This window comes from Panthera uncia, chromosome D1 (assembly GCF_023721935.1).
Source record: "Panthera uncia isolate 11264 chromosome D1, Puncia_PCG_1.0, whole genome shotgun sequence".
NCBI lineage: Eukaryota > Metazoa > Chordata > Mammalia > Carnivora > Felidae > Panthera > Panthera uncia.
In genome coordinates, this window is record NC_064808.1 from 19,334,161 (window position 1) to 19,350,749 (window position 16,589).

Here is a 16,589-nt window from a genome sequence, read left to right on the forward strand (position 1 = left end):
TTTCCCTCTCTCTTCCTCCTCTGGAGTACCAATTATGTGTATTTCTCTTTAGTGCATCAGTTAGTTCTCTAATTTTCCCCTCATACTCCTGGATTTTTTTATCTCTCTTTTTCTCAGCTTCCTCTTTTTCCATAATTTTATCTTCTAGTTCATCTTCTCTCCTCTGCCTCTTCAATCCGAGCCGTGGTCGTTTCCATTTTATTTTGCAGCTCGTTTATAGCATTTTTTAACTCCTCCTGACTATTCCTTAGTCCCTTGATCTCTGTAGCAATAGATTCTCTGCTGTCCTCTATACTGTTTTCAAGCCCAGTGATTAATTTTATGACCATTATTCTAAATTCACTTTCTGTTATATTGTTTAAATCATTTTTTATCAGTTTGTTAGCGGTTGTTATTTCCTGGAGAATCTTTTGAGGGGAATTCTTCGGTTTCGTCATTTTGGATAGTCCCTGGAGTAGTGCAGAACTGCACCCTGGGCTGTACTTCCCCTGTGCTGTCTTGAATAACTTGCGTTGGTGGGAGGGGCCACAGTCAGACCTGATGTCTGACCCCAGCCCACCACTGGGGCCACAGTCAGACTGGTATGTGCCTTCTCTTTCCCTCTCCTAGGGGCGGGATTCACTGTGGGGTGGCGTGGCCTGTCTGGGCTACTTGCACACTGCCAGGCTTGTGGTGCTGGGGATCTGGTTTATTAGCTGGGGTAGATCAGCAAGGTGCACAGGGGTGGGAGGGGTAGGCTCAGCTCGCTTTTCCTTTGGAGATCCACTTCGGGAAGGGCCCTGGGGCACCAGGAGGGAGTCAGACCCGCCGGAGGGATGGATCCACAGAAGCACAGTGTTGGGTGTTTGCGAGGTGCAAGCAAGTTCCCTGGCAGGAACCGGTTCCCTTTGGGATTTTGGCTGGGGTATGGGCGAGGGAGATGGTGCTGGCGAGCGTCTTTGTTCCCTGCCAAGCTGAGCTCTGTCCTCCGGGGTTCAACAGCTCTCCCTCCCATTGTCCTCCAGCCCTCCTGCTCTCTGAGCAGAGCTGTTAACTTATAACCTTCCAGATGTTAAGTCCCACTTGCCATCAGAACACACTCCGTCCGGCCCCTCCACTTTTGCAAGCCAGATTCGGGGTCTCTGCTTGGCTGGCGGGCTGCCCCTCTGCCCCAGCTCCCTCCCACCAGTCCATGTAGCACGCACCGCCTCTCCGCCCTTCCTACCCTCTTCCGTGGGCCTCTCGTCTGTGCTTGGCTTCAGAGAATCCATTCTGCTACTCTTCTGGCAGTTTTCTGAGTTATTTAGGCAGGTGTAGGTGGAATCTAAGTGATCAGCAGGATGCGCGGTGAGCCCAGCATCCTCCTACGGGCCATCTTCCCTTGTCTCATATTTTTAATATTGAAAATTTGCTTTTAAATCCCAGTGCTATAACGTTCTATCTGTGGAACGTTGAGCAAGTGTCTGTACACTAGTAATGAACTATTGGGAAGATAAATTAAGAAAACAATCCCATTTACAATAGCATCAAAAAGAATAAAATACATAGGCATTAATCTAACCAAGGAGGTGAAAGATCTGTACCACTGAAAAAAAGAAATTGAAGAAAACACAAATAAATAGAAAGGTATTTCATATTCATAGATTAGAAGAAGTAATATTGTCAGAACGTCATATTACCCACAGCGATTTACAGACTAAATGCAGTTTCCATAACAGTCCAGTGATATTTATCACAGAAATGAGAAAAACTATTAGCAAGGAACCACAAAAGACCTCAAATAACCAAAGCAATCTAGAGAAAGAAGAGTAAAACTAAAGGATCTCTCTTCTTGATTTCAGACTATTTTACAAGGCTACAATAACCAAAACATTATGGAATTGATAAAAAAAAAAATTGGACTCCTGGGTCAAATGGAACATAATAGCCCAGAAATACACCCATGCTTGTGGTCGATTTATTTCTACAAAGTTGCCAAGAATGAGAAATGCAGAAAGGATGGTGTCTTTAATAAAAGATGTTGGGATGACTGGATATTCACTTGGGATAGAATGAAACTGGACCCCTATCTTACACCCACACAAAAATCAACTCAAGATTCATTATGGACTTACACATAAGACCTGAAACCACAAAAATCCTAGAAGAAAACATAAAGAGTAAGCTCCTTGACATTGGTCTTGATGATAATTATTTTGGATTTGACACCAAAAACAAAAGCAACAAAGGCAAAAATAAACAAGTGAGACCACATCAAAATAAAAATCTTCTGCATAGCAAAAGAAGCCATCAACAAAGTGAAAAGGAAACCTACAGAATGGGAGAAAATATTTGTAAACCATATATTCAATAGGGAGTTAATATGTAAAATATACAAGGAACTCAGAGACACAGGTAAGTTGCACAGACAGTTGGCCCAGATCCCCAAGACATCCTCATTGTTGCACTGTTGCTGTTCCCTCAGCTCAAACCCATGGCCACATGGGGTTCTCTTTTGACCACATGAGAGGAGGAAGAAAAATGTTGATCTTCATCCACATATGGATAGTACTGATGTATTATATGAGCCTAAAATGGATGGTGGCTCCATTAGTTTCATTTAGGAATGGTCCATAAAGACAGCAGAGATGGGAAATCCTCCCAATGGGTGGAGCTTCCTGCAGTATACCTTCTTATCTCCTTTGTATAGAAAAAGAAGTGTCCAATCGTAAGAATAAATATGAACTCATGACCAGTGGCAAATGCATTGGCTGGTTGGTCTGAAAGGAGTAATAACAGGAACAAGAAAGTCTGGGAAAAAACATGTGAATAGACTATAGAAGTGAGTATCAAATGTGAAGATCTTTATTTCATATATTAACCTCTAGTAGAGAGCATCCACTATAGAGGAAGCTTTAAATGACTAAGAAGTTAGGGAATCAGAGTGATTCAACAAGATGACTACAGTCAGTGTCTGCCATTGTCCATCCCACTGCTGGTACAATGTGCATATTAATGAAGTAAACATAAAGCCGGGAAAGGAAACCATCCATAGACCCAACAGCATGGGGTCCCGGTGTTCACAAGTAATGAAGCCACCTCTGCCACTGAATGTCCCACCTGCCAAACACAGAAATGATCACTGAACTCCTGATATGCATCATATATTGAGTCACTCTATCCACACTATTTAGGGGGCAGTGATTTATCTTTATTGAAATAAATACACACCTGGGATAGGAGCTTATCTTTCCTACCTGCTGAGCCTGAGCTAGCACCACTATCCAAGGGCTTACAGCTATGAGCTAGGGATTAGTTAGCTTGGCCTTGATGGCTGTACATTTTTGGCAAAGAGAAAGAATGCAGTATGAGATAAACTCTAATATAGAAGCATCAGAAGCTTAAGTTGGAGTCACTTCTATATTAATATATATGTTTCCATTATAGCCAATGCATTTTGGATAAATGAATGGGTATCCTGTTTAAATTATTTTTGCTTTTGAAAAACTATAGAAGGAAAAGTTTAAGATTGTGTCCTCACAGATGAAAGAGAATCAAATATTGTCTTTACCCTGTTCTCTTAGAGTAGGTAAAATATGAGAGGAAAGATATAATCCATTGAATAAAAACCCTTTTGGGGGCACCAAGTGATAGTCACTCTAAATCATTTTCTGAGTCATGCTGACTGGGTCATGGCATTTGTATCATATATGGTTTGGACTTAAAGGTGGTCTTGGGTCTCATGCATGTATTCATTTATCGATAATAGCTAAAACATAGATAGCATTTATTACATACCTGGCACTATTTTGTTTCCTTCACATGTATTAACTGTTTAAGCTTTACCTATAGTAATTGAACTATTATTAAATAAACTTTACAGTGTGGGAAACTGAGACATGGAGAGGTTACATAATTTATTCAACTAGAAATATAGACACCTAGGGCACTTGTTAGCGGTACTTTAAAATCTTCAGAGTTCTTGTGCAGACTTAAGCTATAGGGAGAGGTCACTGCATGTTCTTCAGGAGTTGGATGAGGAAAAAGAGCAATATATTTTGTATAACACAGCTAACATCAATTTATATAAGGTTCTACACCTGGTATAAATAGCCACAAGTTGAAATCTGAAATATCAGAATACCGAAATCTGAAATATCAGAATACTGTTTAGTGTCCTGTCTCAAGCCAGGCCTTCAGAAAGGAGCTTTATATATGCTTTTTCTAACTCCATTCATTTCCTTATCCAACTTGTGTCTGCACTCTTGCTTTATGATTCTTCCCCAAAGTCTGCTTCTCCTTCTCTTCAAACTCCTCAAACTCATACTTTCTTATTCATTAGCTCTGGGATACATGCATGATAGAATTTATAAACCTTAGCCAGACATTCAAGATGTTTATGTCTTTACCAAATATCAGAAGTCAAATTCGTTTCCCAGTCTCCTAAACCTACCTCACATTTTTGGCTTCTACACTTTTATCTAAGCAAAGCCAATAGGTGAGGAAACTTTGATTTTGGTTTTGTTTTCTTCTATATAAGCTTATACAAATTATACCCACCTTTCAAAATACAGCTAAAATAATACTTCTATAAAGTTTTCCCTCATCATTAAAGCATAATGTGACCTCTACCTCTTCAAAAAGACTGGATAGTTTATTTGGCAATATTAATGTTTTTCTTAATTGGTTGTGTGTGTGTGTGTGTGTGTGTGTGTATACATACTTGTATCCAGCAATTATATCCTAAGTTTCTTTTGAACTATACTCTTACATTTGACATTTTGTATCTTGTTTGTGATAAATATCTAGTTTCTCTTTAGTATTGTGTTATATTTGCTGTTTTAATAATGTATGGACTTTGTTATTCCTTTTATATTTCTCCATTACAAAAGCCTAACAGCATATTTGGTGACTCGATTTAAAATGGAATACATGAATAATGTTTATTAGCAGGTTCACTACTCAATTCAACGTGCAGCCCTTTCTCAAGGTGAGGAATAGACTCGTATTTGGTAAGCCCAAGCCTCACTTAGTATTTCCTGAGAGAAACTGAGTCAGTTCTTTGGCTTTCTCTCAAGAAGGGAAAATTATTTCTACAGAGAAGAAATAATCATTTTCCAAGCAATAAGCTTATTGAACTACTTTGGCTGAATAAATAGCTCTGTTTTCTCCATGGCACATCCAGAGGAATTCTAATTCTTGTCATGGATTGCCAGGGGTATTCTCTTCCCGATAAAACAAGAGAAAAGGCATATTAGGAATTTTAAGCAGTTTCCAGTGTGGAAGTATCCATCGTGTTGATTTTCCCCAGACTCCTGCTGGGTAACCTCATCTACCTTCTTCATTGTTTGAGGGTGATGAACTATATAAAATAATTTATTTAATTCCTTTTCTCTTTTCTCATTTTTACGCTGCCCTTTCACAACTTTGTCAACTTCAGGACCATTCTGTGGCAAATTAAACTAAAACAGTGAAGTCTCTCCTGAGCTACACAGTCTTGCATTAATGGCTGCTCAAGGGACACATGTAACAAGATACCTTGTCAACACTTTGAAATAGAACTGTTTACTTTCATTCCAAATCAGTGTGTCCCCTTTCCATCCATCTATCTCATCCTCTGTGCATTCCCTCACTGATTCTTCCTTTGCCCCTAGTCTAGTATTGCAAATTATTGTCTCTTTCCTGGAGCAATGGAACGGTCTTCTAAGCAACCCCTATCTTCAGCTTTCTCTTTATTCTCTGGGAAATCCCTGAACTCTTTTCCCAAACTATCACTACTTTTAGAACGTCTCTCCTCATTTTATCACCACGAAAATGTAAACCTCAGAAGTTTTGTTTATTGCACCCCTTCATTACCTGTTTCTAGAACAGTGCCCGCCACATGGCAAGCACATGATAAATATCTGTTCAGGAAATTAATGCATCTATGCTCAAACACCTTCAGTGGCTCCTTACTATTTAAAAAGTTTAAGTTGTCATTCAAAATTTTTATGATGTTTATAATTACATGATGGCAATAGGTGGAAACTATGATTATAGTAAAATGAAGGTTGGATAATACCTTACATACATTATTACCAAAAACAAAATAAAATAAATAATCTGTACCTGAGACACACAGAAAATATTTGTATTTGTATCTTTTCATTAGATTCCATAGTTTATATAATTTTTATTTTTTTTTAGCTTTTTTCTTTCTTCTTTTCAAATTTTTATTTAAATTCTAGTCAGTTAAGTGGCCCCTTGGTGGCTCAGTCAGTTACGCGTCCAACTTTGGCTCAGGTCATGATCTCCTGGTTCACGGGTTTGAGCCCACATCGGGCTTTGTGCTGACAGCTCAGAGCCTGGAGTCTGCTTCAGATTCTCTGTCTCCTCTCTCTGCCCCTCTCCTACTTATGCTCTCTCTCTTTCTCTCTCTCAAAAATAAATAAAATATCTAAAAAATTTTAGAAACATAAATAAATAAATTCTAGGCACTTAACATAAAATGCAGCATTGGTTTCAGGAGTAGAATTCAGCGATTCATCCCTTAGGTAGAACACCCAGTGCTCATCACAAGGGCCCTCCTCTTGTAATGATGAGCACTGGGTGTTGTATGAAAGTGATGAATCACTGAAATCTAGTCCTGAAACAAACAAAACAAAAACAAAAACAGAAACAACTGCCCTACTTAATATCCCTCACCTATCTAACCCACCCCAACCCTATCAACCCTGTTTGTTCTGTATCTTTAAGAGTCTCTCATGGTTTGTTTCTCTCTCTCTCTCTCTCTCTCGCTCTCTCTCTCTTTTTTCTCCCTTCTATATTTTCATCTGTTTTGTTTCTGAAATTCCACATATGAGTGAAATCATTAGGTTCCAAAATTTAATGCCACACTATTGCACTATGGAGTGCTTTGAATTCTGTTAATAAGAAAATTAAATAAGTCGTGTTCTAGGTAATTTGTTAAACTCTTTACAAGTGTACAGTCCCACGATGTTAGTGTTGTTGGAAATATTTTGCAGATAAAGAAACAGAATTAGATGAAGTGATTTGGCCATGATCACCCAGCTAGTAAGAGATAGAGCCAGGATTCAAAACATGTTTAGTGGATCATTGTTGTTTTTTACTATATGTTTTTCTCATTTTCTTTATATAGGAGAGAATTAATATGCTTAGTTTTAAAAAGTTAACATTTCTTGGAATCCTTTTGATAACAACAGTCTACTTGCAAATAGGCAGCTTTCTCTCTTTGGGCATAAAGATTTCCATCTACCTCAGGAGATCTGAAGGACCCTGGGGGACCCAGAACAATGTCTCATCTGGAGGTGTGAATTGAAAGCTGGTAGATGGGGCTGTGCCTGTGAACCCCAGAACAAACAAAACACAGTCCTCTGTCCCTTGGAGTCATAGAAATGAGGAAGTGTTTGATGGAGTTTAGAAATATCTAGAAATACTCCCATTTTCACATAATTGCTACACCTACCCAGGGACCCTTTCTTAAACCAAACTGGACTACCAAGTTAGCAAGGAACTCCCACATACCCTGGCATTTCATCTCCTCAATACCTTTCACCTCTTCCTGCTTCTTTCACAGACTGATCAAGAAAACTGCTGGGGCTTGAGGGGCCTGGAAAAGCCACTCCCTCCTTGACCCCACTGCTACGTTGTGCACTGCTTGATCTCTTGGAAATTGCCAACCCTGGAGAGAAGCAGTTTTGACTTCCCTTCTGTCCTGGACAAACCACAAAGGGAACTTAAGGCAAGAAATATTTTAATGTATTTTCCCCTTTCTTTCAGTCTCCATGATAGCTATCTAATCCACAGACTGAGGGCTAATGCACATGGAAGGGGAGAGAAATCATCTCTGCGTGTGAGCCCCTCTGACATTTTGATAAGAGCACAGAGATGGGACGGCAGCACATCCCCTAAGCTACCTTTCTAAAGGCACACCTTTGCAGTGCTTCTCACGCTCAGTGTCCTTCTTTTCAGTTGGCAGGGAAGTTAACAAAGGCTTGCAAGAAACAGAAACATATTTGTCAGGCATGGCTATAACGTCTCTATAATTTAATATATTCTTACATTTTACTTTAAACTAATTCTGTCCATTTCCATTGAAAGAAAATACCTTTTTTTTTTTTTTACTTCAAATTCTTATTGGAGGATATTTATCTTAGTTCATTTGCTTGTTTATAGAATTAGAATTTGTTTTAGACTTGCAAATGAATCTAAAGATTATGAATATATTCTCACTTTTTAATTAATACTTATTAATAACATTAGTAATATATTTACAGAAACCTCTCTTTTTTAAATTATTTTAATTAAATATTAAATTATTTTTTTAATTATGTATTTTGAGAGAGTTGGAGAGAGAGAGAGGAGCAGAGAGAGGGGGAGAGAGAGAATCCCAAGCAGGCTCTGCACTGTCAGCACAGAGCCTGATGCAGGGCTCAAACTCATGAACCATGAGATCATGACCTGAGCCAAAACCAAGAGTCGGATGCTTAACTGACTGAGCCACCCAGGCTCCCCTGGAAACCTTTCTTTGAATGGAAGCTTATTCAAACTTCCACATGGGAACATAAATCGTCAGGACTACTTTAGATGAAGCATGGTCAGAGGGTCTGGTTCTTTCCCTATCTCACCAGTGCTGGGAGGCCCCTGAAGTTACTCTGCAAAACCTACTTTGAGTACTGATGTATTTATCTGAATTAATCTGGTGCAAGGCATGAGGGAATGAAGTAGTTCATAAGTGCACACCATTAGCTTGTGTCAGACCTAACTCTAAACTATAGATTCTTGATTCCTTTTATGGTCTTTGAGGTTGGGTTAATTCTTTTGATCTAGGAGAAAGAAAAAAAAAAAGAATTACTTAAAATGGAGAAGGTGGAGAACAAAATGAATAGTGGCTGGGCTCTAAACAACTATCTTGTGACAGAAGAAGGCTTTTCCTTTATGAATAGGAATGTATTCAACCATACAAAGTCCTGCCAATGACAAGCATCTGTCTTGCTTCAGTGGATTTGTTGCTGACTTCTATGTTGTCCCCATCCCGTGAACACACCTCATACCCATCCTGACAGGCATGCACCTGACATGCACCGTGATGGTCCAGTTGGTAACTGCTTACTTAACCTGCTGCTGCTTTGCAGCCCATCCAGTGCTTCTCACACTCACAGCTCTTGGGGAACAACCGGAGAGCCCCAGGCACACACAGCTCTGGGGAAGCCTGCTGTACTGTGGGCAGCCAGCAACAGTCCTTTGAGAGATAAGACTCTCTCAGTCCTTTGAGAGATAAGACTTTCTCACTACCGTCCAGCATGTGCCCTTCGGTGCTCATTCGGGCATCATAACCAGACATGAGGGAATATATTTCTGCGTTGTCGAAGAGAAGCAGGACAGTAATTTCAGTTTATTTAGAAAAGTGGTTTTTCGACATCCTCTTTGTCTCCCTGCCATCAACGTCTCTAAGGCCATGCTTTTTCTATTCAAAATCACTACTCTTCCCCTCCCCCCAACCCTTTTTTTAAACTAAAATCCTTCCTTCTTTCTCTTCTTGCTTGCCCCCTTGCGTCTTCCTCCTTATTTTCTTGTTCTCCTTTCAGTGTTAGGTTTTACTTCTTCCTTCCCTCCTTTCTGCCCATCTTGCATCTTTCCTCCCCTCCAGCCTTCTTTTCCTCTCTTCTTCCTTTTTCTTTCTTGTCTTCTTTCCTTCTATCTTTGTTGTCTCTCTTTCCCCCTTCCCTTCTTTTTTCTCCATTTCTCCCTTTTGCTCTTTTTCTTTCTTTTTTTTCCTAATTTACTGTTTCATTTTTTTTTCATTTCTTTCTTCCATGATATCAACCTTTCTAATAATATGAATACTAGACTACATTTTGTTTTGAAATGCTGACATAGGTAAAACCACAGGCAACATAGCTGGTGGCTATTTTATTAGTAGACATAATGGTTAAAAGCCCAGACATTAAAGAAAATATGGAAGTCAGGAACAAGTATAAGCTTTTCTCTTGCCAGTTGGATGGCCTTGGGCAGCTTTATTAAACTTTCTGTGACCTGAGGTATCCTCACCAACATTACCTAACTCACAGAGATATTGCTGGAACTTAATCTGAGAGGGCATTTGGCACAGATTCAACACAGTTAACAGTCTATACATGAAACTGACTATTGTTATTATAATGATATCATTTTTATTGTTGTATTAGCCATTGTTACTATGGTTTTATTATTGTAATTAATTTAAGTTGTAGCCATGGCAGGAAGCAGCAACTTACAAATACTGGAACTTGAATAAGAGCCTGCTAGCAGATCAAATGAGAGAGTGAGGGCTCAGCTTTCCTAGAGCTTATGGTCATACACAAGTAGATATCCTAACACTGTTTCCAACCCAGTATCTAATGGGCCTGGACATACATTGCCTTAGGGTCCTATAGTGCTGAGACCCCACAAAGCTGGTGCTGAGCAGACAGCAGGATGAATTGCCTCTGGCACAGCATGCAGTAATAGAGAGCACTGGTAGGTTGAGAGGAGGGGCGGGCAGAGCAAGGATGTATTAATGATGAACCTCCTGCAAGAAGGGGAGAGATCAGGGAGAGATTAGCTGAACTGCTGATTGTGCATAGGGAGGCCAGCTGGGAGAGGTTAATGGAACATGAGGAGAAGAGAGAAATCCAAAGACAGCGAGCTGCTACCTGGGATGGTGGCTTTGAGTCATCACATTCCAAACCACCACACAACAGACAGCCACAGCTGGAGGTGGAGTTATGACCTCAGCCCTGCAGGGTTTGCTGAGAGGGCAGTTAACACAGGCGTGCGGGGACTAGACTCCAAGAGACAATGTGCTAATGCATCAGGTGCTGTCATGTTTCACCTCTTTCCCTTTCCTGAGTGGCAGGCACTCCTCAGGAGGGAAAGCGGTCCAAAGGACTTGCATTAAAGGAAAGGTTTGTGGGTGTTCTGATCAGTGTAGTCACATCCCACATGCAAGTCCTAAAGTCTTCAACGTTGATGTAGAAGGAAAATGAGGAAGATTCTCTGGTCCCTGAAATCGATTTATCATAGGCTTCTCAATAATTTAAAGACACGATTCTCAAACTTTTGCTTGCCCCTCTGCAACTGACTAATAAAGATGCTTCAATCCCGGGTCTGGCAACCTCCATCAGACAGAGTAAACGGACCTTTGCCACTTTTTGGCTGCCAGCATCCACTTCTTCCTCCCCTTGAGACATGCGTGCCTTTTGAAGAAGTAGTTAGTTGCTTATGGATCTAGTTCATAGAGACCATATCCAGTTCCAGCCCTCACCTGGGTGAGAACCAGTATGTGATCTCAGGCAGGCTATTTTGAGTGACTGCTATCTGGAAATAAAAACTGAATTAGAGAGGCACAAATACTCATAATGTTTGTGATTTCATTGTGTCCCAGTGGAGACCAGACTATACCTACGAATAAACCACTGTTGTATTTTTTGCTTCATTGTCTTTTTAGCTGCCTCTGTTTCTACAAGTTTTAAAGTCTGGCTCTCCAGTCTCTCAGGAAATTGTGAGGTGCCAATATCCTTCCAAGGCTATTTTGGCCTGCAGCCAAAGATACCTAGGATAACAAATAATTCTCAAGACACTAGATACAATTCCACATTGCTTTCTCCTCTAAGAAAATATATCTAAATTCGAGTGAGGAACAATTTCAGGTATGACTTTGAGTCCACTGTTATTCTTTTTGAGAGGACTTTTCTAAGTTTCATTACTTGATTATCAGGACAAAAATAGATTTTTAGAAAGCAGCTCACAATTGATTATAATAAATCTGTGGTACCCTGATTTCAAAGAGGGTTACAATAATTCCTCTCACCCTTGTATAAAGATGACTTTGCAATTGGGCTTTGGCACCCTTCTCATCAAGAGAAAATTTATTTCTCCAAACTTTGAATCTGTGCTTAGTCATGCGACGTGTTGGCCAATGGGGTATTAACAAACGTTCCATAAACAGAAGTTTGAATGTTGTTTGCCAACCCCAATGGGCTTAACCTCTTTTGTTTGTAGTGGGAATGCTAAGACTAAGATAGCAATGAACCTGATTTAGCCAGCTGGAAATTAAGAGAACAGAGATGCCCTAGATAACAACATGAGGAAGGTCAGGCTCGTGGGTGTGGTCATTGTAGATTATCCTGTTAAAATTAAGTCAGCAAATAAGTACAGCTTCATAAATTACCCAGCCAAATAAACCAGCCAAAAAACCACCTGGATGAACACAACCCATACTGCTAACCCAGGGAACTGTAAGTGAATATAATAGCTGTTGTTTTATCTTTTGTTTCTGGGCTGGTTTTCCACGTAGCAATAAATAATTGATACAGAAATTAGTAACCAAAAAGTTATGTGGTGGGTAACAAAAACTTAAAATATATTTCATTGGCTTTGAGACTGGTTGGCAAGAAGAAGCTGAAGTGGGGGGAACACTATTAGCAAAGGGGGGAAGAATTTCAAACTGCTATTGGAAGCAGTGAAACTGACAATCCATCATCTGTACACGTGAACCCATTGGTTAAAACTGCTACCTGTGGTAATCTTGGAGCTACCTGTTGTAGACAGTTTGCAAATATGGACGCCATCAATTCCACCCATCTCTTACACCCATGGTCCTCTTTACATCAAAAACTGGAGTTGAACTCCTTTCCCTTTGCACCTTCTAGCTCTGTGTGTTAAGCTCTAGGAAGAGAGAGACGAATGCTAAAGAAAGTACTATTCAATTTACAAGCAGAGATTAGGGAAAATGTTAGGAGTCAGGATGTGTTGAGTTGGAAAATTAAACTGTTCACAAGTCTCTTCTCCCTAGCTAGAGAAAGGTTCTAAGAGTAAGATGTCATTTGAAGACTAAAAACCAAATCAGTGCTGTGGCTATGAAATCTTTTCAGGATAAACACATTTGTTGCAGGTATATATTATCATTCCCGGTTTGGAGATGATGGAAGCCAGACTCTGAAAGACAAAATCAGTGGTTTTCAAACTTTGTTCCACATAGCTTTTCTTTCCTGGGCCCAATGGGACACCAAGTGGTGGGTTAGGCAGGACAAAAAGGAAGAACAAAATGGGCTGATATCTGGGTCTTCTGCCTTGCTTGAGGAGAAAATTCTATCCATGTCTGTCATAAATATTTGATTTCCATGTGAGATTTTGATTGAATAGTGATTTTCAAAGGCAACAAGAATATTAGAAAACCTTAAGTAACGAATAGAATGAGGATTTGAACCTAGGTCCCTTATATTCCAAAGAACATAGTCCTCGTTTCACGTCGTGTTGCTTAAAGTACTAGGGGTGAGTGGCAGGTTACAGTTTTGATGTTACAGTTTTCTCTATGAGTTGTATGAGGTTTACACACTATGCTTATATTTCTAAAGCCAGAAACTGAGACATATTTTCTAATATTTGATATAACAATGATATAGAACATTCAAAATCTGAACTGCTGTGAAAAAAATAAGGTGTATGATTGCCATATTATCTGATTCCTTAAGAAATGCTAATAAAAGATCTAAGCATATGATCTAAGCAGAAACTGTTCAGGAGAGATTTCAGAACATTTTAAATCAATTAATTAAATGATTAATGAATAATTTCATTAATCTAGGGGCACCTGGGTGGCTCACTTGGTTAACATCCAACTTCAGCTTGGGTCATGATCTCACAGTTTGTGGGCTCAAGTCCCTCATCAGGCTCTGTGCTTACAGTTCAGAGCCTGGATCCTGCTTCAGACTCTGTGTTCCCTCTCTCTCTGCCTCTCCCCTGCTTGTGCTCTGTCTCTGTCTCTCTCTGTCTCTAAAAAATAAATAATAAAGATTTTAAAAAGTTTAAAAAATAATAATTTAGTTAATCTGTTAAAATTAAGCACCCATGCTACCAACTGGGAAAAAAAGGAGTAAAACAAACAGCCAAACCTGGTCTTTGGCTTTCAGGAACTCACAGTTTAGAAGGGGAAACAGAGCAAGTTTATACCCATTCATAAGGACAGCTGAAAGGAAAGGCTTGAACAGAAAAAGGGCAAAGCCCATGCTTTTCTGAACCAAGATATCTCGTAACTAACTGGGGTTCCTAATTGCAGGAGTTATAAGTTAAATAATGCCAAATAAATTCTATTTTTATTATGACAAAAAGGAGATATCTTTTTTCTCAACTCCAGAGGAAGGAAATTAATCATTTATGGATGGATGAAGTCTGAAATAATTACTATTGCTATTATATTTTCAAATATGAGACAGATCATGGACACTTCTTCTGCCCCAAGTATCCTGACTCATGATTCAGTCATGGTTTAATTTGGTCAAATATTGAAAAGCTAAACTAATGTGAAAATGCTATAGCCATGTGATATAAGACCAAATATGTGAAATGCCCAGAGAGGATTCCTGAACATAGGTGTCAGTGCAAGTTAGCTTCTCTTTCTTTTGTCCTTTCAATCTTTCAGGTCACTTCCAGCCTTAAAAATAATGGCAAATACTGAGTTTTTCAAAATGAGTACCTTTATTGTTAGCACAGCTTGATAGTTTTCCAAAAAGATGGCCACACAGGCCATTCTGTCTGTTGCTGTTGTTGTGAATGCATCCAGGGGACTTGGATTTGGCTGGTAGCAAGAAAACAAGAGTCTGGGACACCAGACAAGTTGATGGAATGTTACCCACAAGAGTATTCAACCACATTCACCATCGTAGGGGCGAGCACCATTGTTTCAAAGAGAAGCAGCTGATGAATTTCATTATTTGTAAAAGAATGTGGTTATCATGACCATGGTGTAGATGCTCTGGAGTAGGGAGGGGAATAGGCAGCCATATTTATAGGTGTATATATCAGGAATGGAAAAGGCAGTCATCTTTCAGATGTACATAGCTTTATACAAAGCAGATGATAACTATGCAACTACTCTCCATTTTCTTTCTTAGGACTGGTTTCTTCTTAGTCATACTCAGGAAATTGATTTTATTTATGCGATTTCTTGTAGGAAACACTTTAACAGAATGCATCCCATCAGACATCAATCACTGATGATGACAGATTGTCAAACATTGATGGGTAGTGATTATATGCTCTGTTCTATGAATTCCCTCTATCTGTACTCATTTAACTTATAAAATCACATACTCATAATCTCTGTTTTATGATTAGAAAACCAAATTTTAGAAAGATTAAATAATTTGATTAAGGTCGCACAGTGAGAAAGGGCTTTAAACTCAGGATGCCTGGAAATACTGTTTATTGATGTGGTCTTTAGGCAAAACATTTTTAATTTATTTTATTCTTATCAACCTCAAAGGAAAACCAAAAAAAATCTTTTTATTCTTTCTCATTTATGTTGATAACATCTGTGACAAAATTTCTCATTCATCTTGAAATCATTTGAAAGAGAGGAAGCAGTTATAGTATATGACATTAGTGTAGTTTAGGAAACTCATTCTATGAAAGAAAGCACAAAAGGTGAATTTGCACTACAATCTGCTGGTCTGTTAAATAAATATATAAAATGAGGTTTAAAATATGAGCCTAAAGTCAAAAACCTTATGTTGCAAACAAACTTGTCGCATCAGTGAAAACGCCCAGCTGCTCTCCCTTTTTCACTCCTGACATGACCCGTCTGTTCCTTCTAGCCAGGGGTTTTCATCTTGCTGTCTTAGAGAGTGTTTCTTCAAGACCCTGAGGTATCAATAAGCCAAAGCAGTGATTAAGGGAAGAGATATTTGGCCTTTAGAAAAGATTTTTATGTTTTTTTCTCTCCATTCTCTTGTCCTTCAGCTCCCAACCCCTTACTCCATATTCAGCTATTTCCTTTCACCCTGGTTGAGTGGACAAAATATATTTAACTGTAGCTGAAACCACATTCAGGATTTACTTCTCTTTTAGGCACTTTCTATACATTGGCTCATTTATTTCTCACAAAAACTTAGGAGGTACATTGTATTAGTCTCGCAATCCTTTTACAGATGACAAAACTGAAATAAAAAGAGGTTAAGTTTACAACATTGAAAAAACAACACATAGGCATTTGAGCACAGGAAGTGAGACTCCAGCTTTCATATCCCAAACCATTGTCTAACAGTTCCGTGGAACAGCAACTCTCTCATCTAAGTAGGAAAAAAAAAAAAAAAAAAAAAACCCTAGTGAGTCAAAATTTTAAAGTTTGTAAAAAGATGAACATTGTTCTAATGATATGGCCATGGACTCACATGAATTTTATTTGTCTATATGCAAAAAAATGATTTGTGAAGATATCTTGTGCTTATTTTTTGGTGCAGTTTTATTTGAATCTGAAGTTTACTGTATTGATTCCATTTCTTTCCTTGTGAAATGTGATTCTCAATGAAGCCTGGTTCTGATCAGTTAGCAGCCCTGTGCTAAATATAGCAACCCCAACACTAAGATCCATCTGTACATCTGGACTCCAAATACTCTGCCCACTTACACCAAAACTTCACTCAGGTTCGGCACTCCAGAGTTTAGCTCATAAAGTACGTTTGCAACATTCATACTCCTCGTAATTTTAAACCTTTATCATAGTGGTCTTCAGTTTTTCTTTTAGAAGTAGAAATCCTCGCTTAAGCCAAAACTTATATGTATGACATGCATTTCATTTGTAATAAATTACTTCATTTCAGGCAAAAATTTAA